The following is a 17,967-nucleotide window of genomic DNA, read 5'->3' on the forward strand; positions in this document are numbered from 1 at the left end:
TGTTCATTATCTAATTGCTTAAAATTCATTATGCTACTTCTCAAAGATATAATTTTAGCGGGAGGATAATATCTACCAATAAAAGCATCCTTACATTTAGTTCATGAATCAATACTATTTCTAGGCAGAGATAGCAACCAGTCTTTAGCTCTTCCTCTTAAGGAGAAAGGAAACAATTTTAATTTTATAATGTCACCATCTACATCCTTATACTTTTGCATTTCACATAGTTCAACAAAATTATTAAGATGGGCAGCAACATCATCAGAACTAACACCAGAAAATTACTCTCTCATAACAAGATTCAGTAAAGCAGGTTTAATTTCAAAGAATTCTGCTGTAGTAGCAGGTGGAGCAATAGGTGTGCATAAGAAATCATTATTATTTGTGCTAGTGAAGTCACACAACTTAGTATTCTCAACAGTACCCATTTTAGCAGTACTAAATAAAGCAAACTAAATAAAGTAAATGCAAGTAACTAATTTTTTGTGTTTTTAATATGGAGAACAAGACAGTAAATAAAGTAAAACTAGCAACTAATTTTTTTGTGTTTTTGATATAAGAGCAAACAAAGCAGTAAATAAAATAAAGCAAGACAAAAACAAAGTAAAGAGATTGGATGTGGGAGACTCCCCTTGCAGCGTGTCTTGATCTCCCGGCAACGGCGCCGGAAATTTAGCTTGATGACGCGTAAAGCACACGCCCGTTGGGAACCCCAAGTGGAAGGTGTGATGCGTACAACGGTAAGTTTCCCTCGGTAAGAAACCAAGGTTTATCGAACCGAGTAGGAGTCAAGAAGCACGTTGAAGGTTGATGGCGGCGGAGTGTAGTGCGACGCAACACCGGGATTCCGGCGCCAACGTGGAACCTGCACAACACAATCACGGTACTTTGCCCCAACGTAACGAGTGAGGTTGTCAATCTCACCGGCTTGCTTGTAAACAAAGGATTAGATGTATAGTGTGGATGATGATGATTGTTTGCGAAGAACAGGTAAAGAACAATTGCGATAGATTGTATTTCGGATGTAAAGAATAGGACCGGGGTCCACGGTTCACTAGTGGTGTCTCTCCCATAAGATAAACGGATGTTGGGTGAACAAATTACAGTTGGGCAATTGACAAATAAAGAAGGCATAACAATGCACATACATATATCATGATGAGTACTATGAGATTCAATCAGGGCATTACGACAAAGTACATAGACCGCTATCCAGCATGCATCTATGCCTAAAAAGTCCACCTTCAGGTTATCATCCGAACCCCCTCCAGTATTAAGTTGCAAACAACTGAAAATTGCATTAAGTATGGTGCGTAATGTAATCAACACAAATATCCTTAGAACTAGTGGCAACAACACATCCACAACCTTAGAACTTTTTGTCACTATCCCAGATTTAATGGAGGCATGAACCCACTATCGAGCATAAATACTCCCTCTTGGAGTCACAAGTATCAACTTGGCCAGAGCCTCTACTAGCAACAGAGAGCATGCAAGAACATAAATAACATATATGATAGATTGATAATCAACTTGACATAGTATTCAATATTCATCGGATCCCAACAAACACAACATGTAGCATTACAAATAGATGATCTTGATCATGATAGGCAGCTCACAAGATTTAACATGATAGCACAATGAGGAGAAGACAACCATCTAGCTACTGCTATGGACCCATAGTCCAGGGATGGACTACTCACACATCGATCCGGAGGCGATCATGGCGATGAAGAGACCTCCGGGAGATGATTCCCCTCTCCGGCGGGGTGCGGAGGCGATCTCCTGAATCCCCCGAGATGGGATTGGCGGCGGCGGCGTCTCTGGAAGGTTTTCCGTATCGTGGCTCTCGGTACTGGGGGTTTCGCGACGAAGACTTTAAGTAGGCGGAAGGGCAGGTCAAGGGGCGTCACGAGGGGCCCACACAGTAGGCCGGCGCGGCCAGGGGTTGGGCCCCGCCGCCCTGTTGTGTGGCCACCTCGTGGCCCCACTTCGTTTCCTCTTCGGACTTCTGGAAGCTTCGTGGAAAAATAGGACCCTGGGCGTTGATTTCATCCAATTCCGAGAATATTTCCTTACTAGGATTTCTGAAACCAAAAACAGCAGAAAACAACAAGCGGCTCTTCGGCATCTTGTCAATAGGTTAGTGCCGGAAAATGCATAATAATGACATATAATGTGTATAAAACATGTGAGTATCATCATAAAAGTAGCATGGAACATAAGAAATTATAGATACGTTTGGGACGTATCAGGGAGCCCGATGAAAAAGAGAGTCATTCCTTTCCAAATAGAGCCGCCATCCATCAGATCCATCTACACCACACTGAAGGAGATCCACCACCATTGTTCATCCATTCCATCTTCAATATCCTCCATAGCCATAGCCATCACCATTATAATAGAGATCTCCTTGAGAACTGGCGACCATTGTAAGAATATTGTGATTTCAATCCAAGTATTTGCAGCAATGATTTCTATCTTTGATCTTGTTATCATGTGTGAGTAGTCGTCACGGGCTGCGGGTTGCAGGGAGAATCCTCACAGAGTTTATATGCATCTAATCTCATAAGTTTGTGTAGAAATTGAATAGGAGCTTTGCAATCTTGTACCCTTGTCTCTTTCCCTCGATTCGGTGATCTACATGTACCCATGTCTATCGGATCAATCAAGGAAAGAGGTGGGATGAGAGGAAAACGGCATGGTATCGCGAAACCTCAGTGAAAGAAAGAAGAAAATAATGGTACACGTTTATTGATTCGCTCAGGTTCAACGACACAATCATCAAGCTTAATGCTTTTCTATATTCATTTACTTAATAATTTTTGTTACTTGCGGTTGTGGGGACAATGGTTGGACCAAAAGAATCTTGTCACCTCTGGTTTTAGGAGCAATAGTATTTACGGATTTTCTCCTCACAAATCTCTTATTACTATTTTATTTACTACATATATGCACTTCATTTTTATATGTATGCATAGCTGTAGGAGAATCCTTGACCCTAGCCTATTTTAATCCATTGAACATAACACTAAACAAAGTAAAATAGGAAGGTCCGGTAAACGTAAGATAAAATCAACCAGCAAGTTTTATGGACGTTTCCTTTACACCACTTTAGCAGTGCTTCCCAAGGTTCCATTAAACCTAGTTCTTCTGAGGAAAAAGCTTACAATACTACAATCCATAATCCGGATGGAAGGTATCACGGAGTACGGGTGGCGACTTATACGTTGCAAACGTATCTATAATTTTTTACGCTTCATGCTTGTTTTACACCAATTTCTATATGTTTTGTTTATACTTGGTGGCACTTTTATGTATTTTCCGAAACCAACCTATTGACAAGATGCCACAGTGCCAGTTTCCTGTTTTCTGTTGTTTTCTATTTCAGAAAAGTTGTACAGGAAATATTCTCGGAATTAGACGAAACAAAAGCCGAGGTTCCTATTTTACTGTAACAAAGAAGGAGTCCAGAGGGCAGACGGAGGAGGGTCAGGAAGCGGCCACACCATACCTGGGCGAGGCCCAGCCCCTGGTCGCGCCTAGTGGTGGTGTGGGGCCCTCGGACACCCACTGACCTCACCCTTCCGCCTATAAATTGCCTCCCGACGCGAAAACCCAGAATCAGTCAGCCTCAATACACGAAAAGTTTTGTAGCTCCGCCGCCGTCGAAGACAAGTTTTGGGGGACATAAGTCTCTGTTCTGGCACCCTGCCGGGACGAGGAATTTTCCCGGAGCCATCTCTATCGAATCCACCGCCATCTTCATCGATGTTGCTGACTCCCATGATGAGGAGGGAGTAGTTCTCCCCCAAGGCTGAGGGCTTTACCGGTAGCTATGTTGTATATCTCTCTCCCATGGTATGATCTTTATGTGATCATGAGCTTTGTAATCTAGTTGAATAAGTAAATGTTATTCTTCAACTATTATGATACTTAAGTGGTTTTATTATCTGATCTCCGGAGACACCTTGTCCCACGGTATGAAGGTGACAGTGTGCATACCGTGTGTGTCTCTTAGGCTAATTTTATAGAAATACTTATAAATTGTGGTGCTTTGTTAGTACTATCTTTGTATGCTCATAGTGAAAGCGCGGGGCATCCCTAGATTTGGAACGCGATCTTTAAGGAGTGCTTTTATAGCCCTACGCGATGAATTTGTGTTTGTTATCCAACTGGAGAGTGGTTCGGAGTAGCGTAGTGAATTGATAATATTTATGTATTCAACTATGATATCATTGTTGAGAGTGTTCACTAGTGAAAGTATGATCCCCATGTCTTGTTTCTTAGCATTGAAACACTGTTTACAACCAGGTTATGCTACATGTTTGCTTACTGCCATTTTCATTTCAGATTGCAATTACCACTTACAATCATCCATATTAATTGTACTCCCTCCATCCATAATTAAACGCCAAACTGGCAGTTTTGCAGAAACGTCCTTCATGTTTTTCTGACCGAATCCTCGGTCCACTCCATCCTCTTCCCCGATCCTCTCCCTCACGATCCCGCCAGCCAGCGCCGCTCCATCCCGCCGGCAGCTACCACCGCTCCATCCCTCCGGCAGCCACCGCATCCCCGCTCCCTCCGGAAGCCGCCGCCGCTCCTCCCGCAACCCCCGCATCCCCGCTCCCTTCCGCATCCCCGCAGCCTCCTTCGTCGCCTCCCCCGGCGACCTGAGAAATAGGGCTGTAGCTTCCCCGGCGGCACAGCGAAGAGGAGGTCTACGCCATCATTGATCTCGAGCTCTCCGATCCGTCGTCTTCTCCATGACAGGGGAACCGTGCGCCACAACTGCGAACCCGATTTGAAGGCAGATCCTTGCCACCATGGGGGACGACCTCCCGGACCCAAGTTCCAAATTTTGTCCTCCGAGGTGGCGGTGTTGGTGCACCAGAAGCGGAGCCAAGCTGCAAGGTGGAGAACCACCATGGGGGAGGCAAATTTCTCGTCAAAGGCTGATGTCGCTTCTTGATGGAGTTCAAAGTCTGAAACAACTTCCTCTTTGTACGTGCTGGTGAACTCCGAAAAACCAGATCTGAACCCCAGCTCATATGCTCCTGATTGAATAAAAAAATTAAAAAAATAGCAAAAAAAATCAAAAAAAATCTGTAACTTTTGTACAATGAACAAGAACAAGTGTTCTAACTGCACGCCAAAAATCTCCGAGAAAATACATGCGTAGTGGTCTGTGCAAAAAAGACAAAATGCGGTGTTGTTTCGAACATCTAGATTTGTTGCCGACAGCACTCCGATTTGTCTTTTTTGCACAGACCACTACGTATGTCTTTTCACAGAGATTTTTGATGTGCTGTTAGAACATTTGTTCATGTTCGTTGTGCAAAAAATTCAGATTTTTTTGAATTTGTTTTCTATTTTTTTGATTTTTTTACTCAATTAGGAGCATATGAGCTCGGGTTCAGAAACACCTCTCCCGGTGAACTCCAGCTGTGTAACCCTGTATAATCCAAACATAATCAACATTCTGATGTATGCAAACTGAGTTTAAATTTATGATGCTGGGAAAATTTATGATGGCTAGGGACATTTTGTGCTATCTGTTAATAAAAAGTGATTTTGTAAACCTCCTGCACAGATTCTGTACTCACGGCATGATGAATTTAGTTAATCGGAGTATTAGCATGCTCCCCGTTGCTCAAAGTGAAGCACACCAGTTACTGTAGCATTCTCCCTGTTTCTGTTAGCATGTACTCCTTGATTGAGAAGCACACCAAAAAGGTGAATTCAGTAAAGGTGAATTCAGAATACTGATTGAGAAGTTGCCGTTGCTGGAGTAATATTGATCTGACATGATGCATTTGGACATAGAATGACATGATGCTGATGATCTGTTAATAAAAAGTGATTTTGTGTTATGATTGTAGACTCTCTTCTTATTTATGAAATTAATATTCTTCATGTCACTGTTCTTCATGACAATGAACAAGTTAACTCGAAGATCCGGCTTCATACGTAAGCTCTTTTCATCACGCAAAAGGATCAAGCTGATGACAATTGCCTCGGGCAATATATAATTGAGCTGCATATATTTGGAGTATGACAATCCAAACACACCAGCAATTATCCGACTAGTTCACCCGAAATGGTCTACGGACTGAATGCTAAATTACGGATCTGAATATAGATAGTGCACAAATGGTGTACGGACTGAATTCTAAAGTACACAATGGTGTACAGAAGTACTTTCATGCCGGAGTACCTGAATGTCTCCCTCACCGTTTCAAGGATGTTTCACATGAAATTATACTCCAAGTTAGAATTCACCGAACCAAAATACAAATGAAATGATTCAAGGAGTAAATAGAATTCACAAGTGATGCTTCATGTCCATCTGTGTCTTTGACTCATAATATTTCAGTAACATTTTCTGAACAACTGAACATTGTTATGAACAGTTCCAGAACCATTCAACATATCCCTCTGTGTCGAGAAGCAATGACATCCAGTGCATCGGATAGACGTAAGAAGCAACATGAGAGTTCACCAGATGCATGACTAGTGCATATTGTTTCCTGGGCCACTGCATGGTCACTTCGAGGGCCATCGTAGGACTCATGCTCATGGCGTTGTGTGATAATGCAGTCCGAGAAAACCTTGCCTTCGTGCCGACGGCATGTCCATCATTAACCTTGATACACTCGATCTAGGAAAGAGCCTTTCACGGATTTTGACGCAAATTTAGTGTTTGGTTTCTTCACCTTCTTTTGATGTTCGATCACGAGGCATCAAGCGAGTATCCTCCTCATCCGTAATGAGACATGTAAAAATAAATCCTTACATAATTCTATACTACTCCATATTATACATTGTTAAACAGATAGTAAGCCAAGCAGATTTTACATTGTGGAAATAAATCCTTACCTAATTTCTCAAAGGCAAACACATCATGGTCCGATGTTCTCCGAGTTGAGGGTGTCTCCGGGTTGTTGATTTCATCTTCGACAGATGTTCTTTGTTGACTTGTCTTAGTAGCTTCGTCTATCAAACTTGAGAACCACGGGAACATACCCTGCCTAACATAGAAGAGAACATATGCTTCATGTCGTAGTGCACTTGTCTCCGTAATGGCATTAACCTCACAAGCAAATGCATGAGTATTACAAGGTGAAAATATCTGTGTCATGGAAGGCAGAGCAAGTGACTTTGTGACACTTACATGTGAGTCATCCATTTGTTGGATAAAGATTGTTCTTCCTTCATCCTCGTCAGGCCACTTGTCCTGGATAGCTGGAATCACTAGCTCACAAAGATAGTTCCTCATGACATCTTGGGTAACTTTAACAGGTTTTATCTCTATTGTCCCTTTTTCTCTGTTTTTACTCTTTTTAACCGCTGGAGTTTCCTTAATAAACGCCCATGTCCCAATCTTGCCATCAAATGTGACTAAGCCATCTTTACCATACCTTGGCCTGGTAACCGCAGTTAAGAACATCACTTTTCCAATGCTATTCTTATTCTTCACTGTGCGCAAGGGTTTAGGTTCTTGAGGGTGTAGATAGTACGTGTTCCTCTCCCTAGTCATAATGAACCATTTCTCGTCTATGTGGACCATGTTGTCCATATCCTTGAATGTTGGCTGGGAAGATGCCAAGGAATTCTCATTGAGCATAGCGAGGGAGAATTTTAATCTCTGGATCTTGTTACCTTACGTCAGACAACGGCTTCAGGGCTATTAGTGTGGCGCTTCAACTCTCCCCACTTAAACCTTAAGTCTAAGGTTGAGCGCTTAACACCCAAAGACTTTGCTAGAGATCGAATCGTTCTCCTTTTATTCGATGGGATTGTTGTTACCCTCGAGAGTTCCAAATCTTTTCTCTTACGGCCAACATGTCCCTTCCTTTGGTTTGATACATCAACTCTTAGCCCTTTTTCAATCTGCTCTCGGGCTGTTGTCCAAATCCTCCCAATTGTCCGTATGCTTGTGTTCAGCATGCTTGCTATGAGTAGTTTATCCTTTGTTTGAAACCCTCCATCTCTTCTTTTGATCACTTCCAAGGCAAAATAGGCACCATATCTTTCCTCATTTGTCAATTCCTTTCTGGAATGGCGAGGGACACCATCCAAGCCTATCTGCTGCTCTTGCATCTCTTCATCGGGTTGATCGGGGACATCATCCAAATCTGTCTCCTGCTCTTGCATCTCTTCATCGGGTCTATCAGGGACATCATCCAAGACTGTCTTCTGCTCTTGCATCTCTTCATCGGGTCTATCAGGAACATCATCCAAGACTGTCTTCTGCTCTTGCATCTCTTCATCGCATCGATCGGGGACATCATCCAAGACTCTCTTCTGCTCTTGCATCTCTTCATCGCGTCGATCGGGGACATCATCCAAGACTCTCTCGTTGTGATGGATTTAAGTTGAGATCAAGTACACCATCCAACCCTCTCATCTGTGTTGGGCTGAAGTTGAGATCAAGTACACCATGCATGCCTCTCGGCTGTGCTGGACTCAAGTTGAGATCAAGTACACCAGGCATTCCTGTCGGCTTTGCTGGACTGAAGTTGAGATCAAGTACACCATGCATGCCTCTCAGCTGCTCTAGCATCTCTTCATCAGGTTGATCATGGACACAATCTTGAGCTTCATCAATCTCAGCATGTGCTCTCATCCGAGGGAATTCAGCCATGTATGTACCATGTAGGTCGAGTACACATGCCCGTAATAGAGTGAGATTGGGGCATGCCATGTTTTATTTCTTGAATGCAATAATACACCATTTGAATTGAGCTTGCTTGCTTACCGTGTACCAAAGGTTCAGAGAAGATATCATTTTTGCGCATCCGGTTATATTTCCACACATCCAATGCGTCAAGAGGTAGTTTCTTCCTCCTGGAACCAATCTGATGTAGTGTGCCTCCAGCAATTTCCTCCGACAAATAGCTGTGTATTCATAAGAAAAAATTAACTTCACCACCATCCTTTACAAATCACATCTATAGTTGTTCAAGGCAGAAGTAGAAATAAATTGAAACATACGCATTGGAGAGAACTATTAGTTCATCAATTTTGAGACTTCTCTTGTTCTCTCGTACTTCCAACATTCTCATTCTCTTGCTATTGCCTGTCAAAGTAAGCACAAAAACATTAAACAATAGAAGAAGGGCACCGTTTAAGAAGGGAATAGTTTATTGCTACTCTAGATACTAACGATAAACACACAAACAAGTACTAACATTGGAGTAGTTCAATATACTACGAAGCATCGGATGAGCAAATAGTTCAAACTATTTTAATGAAATAGTTCAATGCACGGTGAAACATCGGATGAGCAAATAGTTCAAACAATTTTTATGGAATAGTTCAATATACTGTGACTTTTCTACAGGAGTAAGAAAGACCATGAATACTGTATCTTCATCATCGTACTCGATGTCTGCAATAGGTACAAGTGTCACGTAGTTTCTTCATTCTCGGAATCTTTAGCAATCTTTAGCGGGGTGGAGCAGCAGCAACAACAGCGACCTACACCGGCGCAGGGGAAAATCAAACAAGTGCTCGGACTAGGAGACACTTCGGTGGCGGCGCCGCTGGTTTTTGGTCACTCCGGCGAGAGGCGAGCGGAGGACCACGATGGCCGGGCAAAACAAATGCCCAGCGCGAGGGGAAACGACTCGTGGAAGATCTGAATTTCAGCATGACGATGTTGACGCCTCGGGAAAGCCTGAGGACGCGCCACGGCGGCGAGCTCGAGCACGGCCGGAGTTGGAGCGGGGCCAGAGTTGGAGGGAGGCCGGAGTTGGAGCGGGGCCCGAGGAGTTGGCTCTAGGTGTGAAGGCCGTGACGAAGTTCCTGCGCGTGGCCGCGACCGAGCTCCAGCCCGTGCCCGCCGTGGAGCTCCAGCTCGTGTCCGCCGTGGAGCTCCAGCGCGTGGAGCTTGAGCTCGAGCGCGCCCTTCAAGTGGAGATGGAGAACACGGACCTTCAAGGCGCGAAGGACGCTGAAGGGCGCGGAGGGCAGGGAGCTCCTTCCTCGCCCCCGTCGACGGCGGGCGGCGGGGAGGACGTCGGGGAGGACGAGCGGAAGATGCGATTTTGGAATCCCCACATTAAGGCTAAATTTCAGACGTTTTAGATTTACCAGGGGGTTATTTGCAAAAATAAATATGAACTGCGGGTTGGCGTTGTTTAATTATGGAAGGAGGGAGTATTTCACTATCTCATCGCCGAACTAGTGCATCTATACACCTGACAAGTGTATTGGGTGTGTTGCGGACAGACGGTGCATGATGGAAGCGGTTGGGGAACCCCAAGAGGAAGGTGTGATGAGCATAGCGGTAAGTTTTCCCTCAGTAAGAAACCAAGGTTTAATCGACCAGTAGGAGAAAGGCGTGACTTCTGAAGGTGTTGCTAGCTTACTAGTGGTACGGCGCACTACCGGCGTCAGCAATAATGTGGAACCTGCAGACAACACAACCAAAATACTTTTCCCCAACTTACAGTGAGGTTGTCAATCTCACCGGTTTGGCTGAACACAAAGGATTAGATGTATCAAGTTGAAGAAGATGTTTGAAGTAATTAAAGAGAACGGTGCTTGCGGAAAGTAAATATAACAGGATTGCAGTGGATGAATTTATCAGTGTAAAAGAAAGGATAGGGGTCCACAGTTCACTAGAGGTGTCTCTCCATAAAGATAAATAACATGCTGGGTGAACAAATTACAGCTGGGCAATTGACAGAATATCGACTATACATGACAAGATGATTACTATGAGATTCGTTTAGGCATTACAACATAATACGTAGACCGTAATCCAACTGTGTCTATGACTAATAATCCACCTTCCGGTTATCGTCTGAACCCCTTCCAGTATTAAGTTGCAAGCAACAGATTATCGCATTAAGCAATGTGTGTAAAGTAAATAATAGAATTACCCTCGGATAAAACATTGTTGTTTTCTCCCTAGTAACAACAACACATCTACAATCTTAGAAGTTATTGTCACTCTTCCAGAAAACTATAGGCATGAATCTACTATCGAGCATAAATACCCCCTCTTCGAGTCACAAGCATCTACTTAGCCAGAGTATCTACTAGCAACGGAGAGCATGCCAGATCACAAATAACATATGATAGGAATATATAATCGATCTCAACATAGTATTCAGTATTCATCGGATCCTGGCAAACACAACATGTAGCATTACATAAGGATGATCTTGATCATGTAGGGCAGCTCACAAGATTTAAACATGGGGCACAAATTGGAGAAGACAACTATCTAGCTACTGCTATGGACCCATAGTCCATGGATGAACTACTCACACATCACTTCGGAGGCGGGCATGGTGATGTAGATGCCTCCGGTGATGATTTCCCCCTCCGGCAGGGTGCCGGGAAGAGCTTCAGAACCCTCCCAGGCTAGGGTCTGCAATGGCGGCCGCGACGGAACTTTTTGTGGATGGAGGCTCGGGTGTTCAGGGTTTTCTCGAGATCGTGATTAAATAGGCGGAGGGGAGATGTTGGTGGAGGCCAGGGTGGCCCACACCACCCCAAGGCGCGGGCCAGGGCTAGGCCGCACCTAGGGTTTGCGTGGGTGTCTTTCTGCCTCTCTTCGACCCCCCTCTGGACTCTGTCTTCGCTACGGAAAAATATTGACTTCGGCTTTTGTTTTGTCCAATTCCAAGAATATTTCCTGTACAACTTTTCTGAAATACAAAACAACAGAAAACAGGGAACTGGCACTATCGCATTTTGTTAATAGGTTAGTGCCGGAAAATGTATAAAAGTGCAACCAAGCATGAGCAAAACATATATAAATTTGTGTAAAACAAGCATGTAGCATCAAAAATTATAGATACGTTTGAGACGTATCAGAATCCCCAAGTCGTTAACCTGCTCGTCCTCAAGTAGGTAAGTGATAACAAAATAATTTTTGAGGTGACATGAATCCAACACAATCTTGCTCAAGCATTGTAAAGCATTGTGAGCTGGGATCAAAGTACTCTAAACATAAGCATGATAGATACAATTCTAACAATAGAACTTAGAAACTATGTTATAACATGAGAAGTAACTCAAACAAAGGATCATAAATAATAGTGCATTTTAAACAACTGTTTGTTTATGAGCATGGAGAAAATATAGCAAAGTGGTACTTCGCATGTCCTTTATGAAGTAGCAAAACATAAATGCTAGGACACCTTTAAAGTTTAGAGGGTGACTAGATACAAGTAATTTAAGAACAAGTAATAACACAATCAAGAATTAATCAATAATAATTTTGGGACTATGCATATTGCACTAATAATGATAAATGTGCTCTCTTAATTGGTGCATAAAGCAGAAGATGAAGACTCAACATAAAAGTAAAAGAAAGACTCTTTGCAGAGTAAGCAAGATTAACAAGTTTTATAAACCTTCCAAAAAAGTATGGTAATCATTAGCTTTGAGCTCTCATTGCCCCTATCATAAGCATCTTGAATGGTTAAAGTTAATGTGAGGCAAATATGAGCTATATGCTTAACAAATCACAAGTTGAAAATCTCATGCCCCTTGAATATGAGTACCTAAACCTCATGCTACTCAACTTAGGTCCCAAATAAGTTCTTATCATTGTAACTATACATGTATCATTGAGAACCGCCAACGGGGTACTTCCTACCCCATGATATGGAAGTACTCTTGTAGGAGCAATCCCATACCAAAATGATAAGACAAACAGACAATGAGCATCTCAGAATTTTTTATTTACTATGGGTATAGCTTTTTATTGAAAATGCTTCATAGAATGCTCAATATGGTTCGCTGTAAATTTCCACGATGAATGTTGCATGGCTTAGATTAGCCGCCCAGGCGTTTCTCTAACTCATATACAAACTCAATGGACTTACAAGTTTTTATTTTATTTCGGACCAGTAGGCATCCATCAAAAGAACATGACATCAACTAAATATGAATAAGTGCAATGTCGAAAGTGTTCCCCATGAAAGCATGGTTGTGCTAACTCCCAACTCAAAATTTGCGAACATATAAACTTCATAAGATAGTCACAATGATCAAGTTTACTAAGTGCAAGAAAATAAATGTGTCATCAAGTTCGTGAGAGCTTTACTAACTAATTTTCTCATGCCAAAATTTAATTTGGAAGATAAATAAAAATATGATGAATATACTTGAAATATCAATAATGCTACTAGGTAGATATGGTGGACACAATAGAAAAGCTTTGGTTTATGTGGTTGGATGCATGAGTAGAGTTCATACTCGATGCAGCGAAAGCTAGCAAAAGACTGGGAGCGACCAACAGAGCAATAATGTTCATAATCATGCATAGCGACAAAACATTATCAATCAAAGCATAAAGTGATATTATAAGTCAAAAACTAAATGATCATAGAGGCTTTAGTTGACTGGTTATAGTCATAACATGGTATAAGCATGCGCCAAGTCAACCTAATAAAGCATCAAAGGAGAATACCACAATATTATGCTTTTATGATGGAAACAACACATGATTCTTTCAATGACACATTATGCACTCTTAGCTATTTGAAATAAGTCATGCTACAACAATAAATACTAATATGACAAGAATAACATCCAACATGACATGCCAAAGTCTATGCCACAGTCTAGACAAGCTTCCTTCTGCATCACTATAGACATGAAACATTTTACTCGTCTCCAACACCAATCAACTTATTTGAAATAACTCTCAAAGATGAAAATCAATATGGAACAGAGAGCTAATCATACATAAATAAAGAATACTAACGAGCTCTGAACAAAATTAGAATCAAAAACTAAGAGCTAAACGCAGTACTATAAAACTAGAACACTCGCAGAACAATAACAGCGAAAACTAGAGTGTTTTATGCAATTAAAATGGAGCGGGTCTTTCTCCAAAAAAAATGTGCCGGGATCCAACATATGCTACATCAAACAGAACAAAACAAAATTAAAAATAAAAATGCTCGAAGAACAACATATAGTGTTTGAAGCAATAAAAATATAGCGCATAGAGGGATGACCTGTTGCTTTGTTGATGAAGAGGGGATGCCTTGGGCATCCCCAAGCTTTGACGCTTGTACCTTGGATATTTCTTGGGGTGAAATGGGCATACCCAAGCTTGAGATTTTGTCCATTCTTTATCTCATTACATCATTCTTCTCTCCCTGCACTTGAAAACTTCCTTCATACAAAACTTTACACAATTCCTATTAGCAGCGGTAGTACAATCAAAATAAACAAATTCACTTGGGTTCAGTTCTAAAATATATCAAACATATATTAAAGCATTAGCTACTGTAGCAACTCTTCAAAAAGCTCTTTGGTCAAAAGAACTCAAAAAGAAAGAGATTAAGTGGCAAACGCAAATAGTGGCAGAAATCTGTTGAAACAGAACATCAGCAAAGATAGATTTTTTTGAAAATCTTATGTTGCTCATATCGAAAAGTGTTCAAGTACCGAAAGTTAGATAATAACCTGGGGCATATGCACAAAAATTGGCAGCTCAAAATTCTGCTCTGGATATTTATACGAAATTTTATGGTGACAACACATAATCTGTTTTTCAAGACAACAACTTCCCCAAATCTTACTTTCTTCCTATTAGAGGCTATTATTGATACATAAATGAATTAAAATGATAAGGAGAGGTTATTACAGAGGTAATAACTTCCAAGACACAAAAAAATAAAATTACAGAAATAAAACATGGGTTATCTCGCCTTTCAGCTAGGCGCGGAAAAAGAGCTAGCATCAAGTATATTATCAAGTGAAAAAGCATCAAGAAGCAAATTCAAAACACATTTAAGTCTAACCCACTTCCTATGCATAGGAATCTTGTACACAAATAAATTCATAAAGAATAAACTGACAAGCATAAGAAGATAAAACAAGAGTAACTTCAAAACTTTCAACATATAGAGAGATGTTTTAGTACCATGAAAACTTCTACAACCATATTTTCCTCTCTCATAACAGTTTTCAGTAGCATCATGAATAAACTCAACAATATAACTATCACATAAAAAATTCTTATCATGAGCCACATGAATAAAATAATTATTACTCTCCACATAAGCATAATCATTCTTATTAATTGTAGTAGGAGCAAATTCAACAAAATATTTATCATTATTATTCTCATCACCATAATCATCAGATATAGGAGACATAATGTAATCATAATTAATCTTCTCCTCAATAGTAGGTAGACTGAAAATATCATATCCATCTTGTAATCATCATAGCAAATTTTCTCCTCTAAAGCGGGGGAAGTAAAAAGATCATTTTCATGAAAACTAGCTTCCCTAAGCTTAGACTTTTCCATAGCATTAGCGGTGTTCAAAAATTCGTATTAATAATATTGCTATTAGCATGCAAATAAACTTTCACAGGTTTATAATTTTCTCTTCAAACACTTCATGTCCTAACTCAAGATAAATACTATAAAGTTCTCTAATTTTGTTGTTGTTTTCCATTAAGCCTAACTAGTGAAAATAAAAACAAGAAACATCAACATGAAAAGTGAGCATGGAATAAACTAATCAAAACAATAACAAAGTAAATAGATTGGAGATGAGAGACTCCCCTTGCAGAAATCCTCTTTCTCCCTGGCAACGGTGCCAGAAAATCTTGACGGTGCTGGATGAAAGCGATTGGGGAACCCCAAGAGAAAGGTGTGATGAGCCCATCGACAAGTTTTTCCCTCAGTAAGAAACCAAGGTTTAATCGACCAGTAGGAGAAATGCGTGACTTCTGAAGGTGTTGCTAACTGACTAGTGGCAGGACGCACTACCGGCGTCAGCAACAACGTGGAACCTACACACAACACAACCAAAATACTTCGCCCCAACTTATAGTGAGGTTGTCGATCTCACCAGTTTGCTGAACACAAAGGATTAGACGTATCGAGTGGAAGGAGATGTTTGCAGTAATTAAAGAGAACAGTGCTTGCGGAAAGTAAGCAGAACAGGATTGCAGTGGATGAATTTATCAGTATAAAAGAAAGGACCGGGGTCCACATTTCACTAGAGGTGTCTCTCCATAAAGATAAATAAGATGATGGGTGAACAAATTACAGCTGTGCAATTGACAGAATATCGACCATACATGACAAGATGATTACTATGAGATTCGTTTGGGCATTACAACATAATACATAGACCGTAATCCAACAAGCGTCTATGACTAATAATCCACCTTCCGGTTATCGTCCGAACTCCTTCCAGTATTAAGTTGCAAGCAACAGATTATCGCATTAAGCAATGTGTGTAAAGTAAACAATAGAATTGCCCTAGGATAAAACATTATTGTTTTCTCCCTAGTAGCAACAACACATCTGCAATCATAGAAGTTATTGTCACTCTTCCAGAAAACTAGAGACATGAACCTACTATCGAGCATAAATACCCCCTCTTGGAGTCACAAGCATCTACTTGGCCAGAGTATCTACTAGAAACGGAGAGCATGCAATATCACAAATAACATATGACAAGAATATGCAATCGATCTCAACATAGTATTCTATATTCATCGAATCCCAGCAAACACAACATATAGCATTACATAAGGATGATCTTGATCATGTAGGGCAGCTCACAAGATCTAAACAAATAGTCCAGGGATGAACTAGTCACGCATCACTTCGGAGGCGGGCATGGCGATGTAGATGCCTCCGGCGATGATTTCCCCCCTCCGGCAGGGTGCCGGAAAGAGCTTCAAAACCTTCCCGAGCTAGGGTCTGCAATGGTGGCCGCAACGAAACTTTTTGTGGATGGAGGCTCGGGTGTTTAGGATTTTTCCGAGATCGTGATTAAATTGGTGGAGGGGCGATGTCGGTGGAGGCCAGGGTGGCCCACACCACCCCTAGGCGCGGGCCAGGGCTAGGCCGCACCTAGGGCTGGCATGGCCGCCCTGCTGCCTCTCTTCGACCCCCCTCTGGACTCTGTCTTCGTTACGGAAAAATATTGATTTCGGCTTTTGTTTTGTCTAATTCCGAGAATATTTCCTGTACAATTTTTCTTAAATACAAAATATCAGAAAACAGGGAACTGACACTGTGATTTTGTTAATAGGTTAGTGCCGGAAAATATATAAAAGTGCAACGAAGTATGAACAAAACATATATAAATTGGTGTAAAACAAGCATGGAGCATCAAAAGTTATAGATACGTTTGAGACGTATCAGGGACACAAGACATGCGCCGTGTCCGTTCGACCGTAAAACCATCCCAAATATAGTTTTGAAATACGTCGAAACGGATCCATCCGCGGGCGGGTCGATGTTAAGCGTCGCCTCCATGCCACGTGGACAGAATCTATCCATCTAAAGGAAATTGTACAAACCACTCACTATTGCTATCTCTGTTGCACAGATTACTCACTTTTTCGTATTTTTCCTAAAACACCAACTTTACTTGTAGTTTGTTGCACAGAGTCCGAATCTAGGATTAGACTTGTTAACATCAAATCTAACAGTTGGGGCCCACGATCAGTGATAATGTGGCTTCCACGTGTCATGAACTAGCTTTTTTTCAAACCTTTAAAATTACAAAAAAAAATCCAATAGATGGGACAATATAAATTAACAAATCTAGGAAAGTTTGAAATAGTTCAAAATATTTACCACTTTTTATGAAATATGGCCAAAACATGGTGAATTTTCAAACTTTTCAAAAAGTTATAATTTTTTTCTAGTATTTAAAACAATATGACATAAGAAATCATGAAAAGTTTGACATAACAACCATCAAGTACTTGCCATCTTGAACTTACCTCCGCCTCCGGCTATCATATCGCTCGATTTATATTGTTTCGATTATTGGAAATTTTTTAAACTTTTAAAAGTGTTTGCAAAAAGCTAGTTTATGATACGTGGGTGCCACATCATCACTGACCATGGATCCAACCGACAAATTTGTTGTTAACAAGCATAATCCTAAGACGCAACCAACTACACGTAAAATTAATGTTTTCTGCAAAAAATATAAA

This window comes from Lolium rigidum, chromosome 6, assembly GCF_022539505.1.
Source record: "Lolium rigidum isolate FL_2022 chromosome 6, APGP_CSIRO_Lrig_0.1, whole genome shotgun sequence".
NCBI lineage: Eukaryota > Viridiplantae > Streptophyta > Magnoliopsida > Poales > Poaceae > Lolium > Lolium rigidum.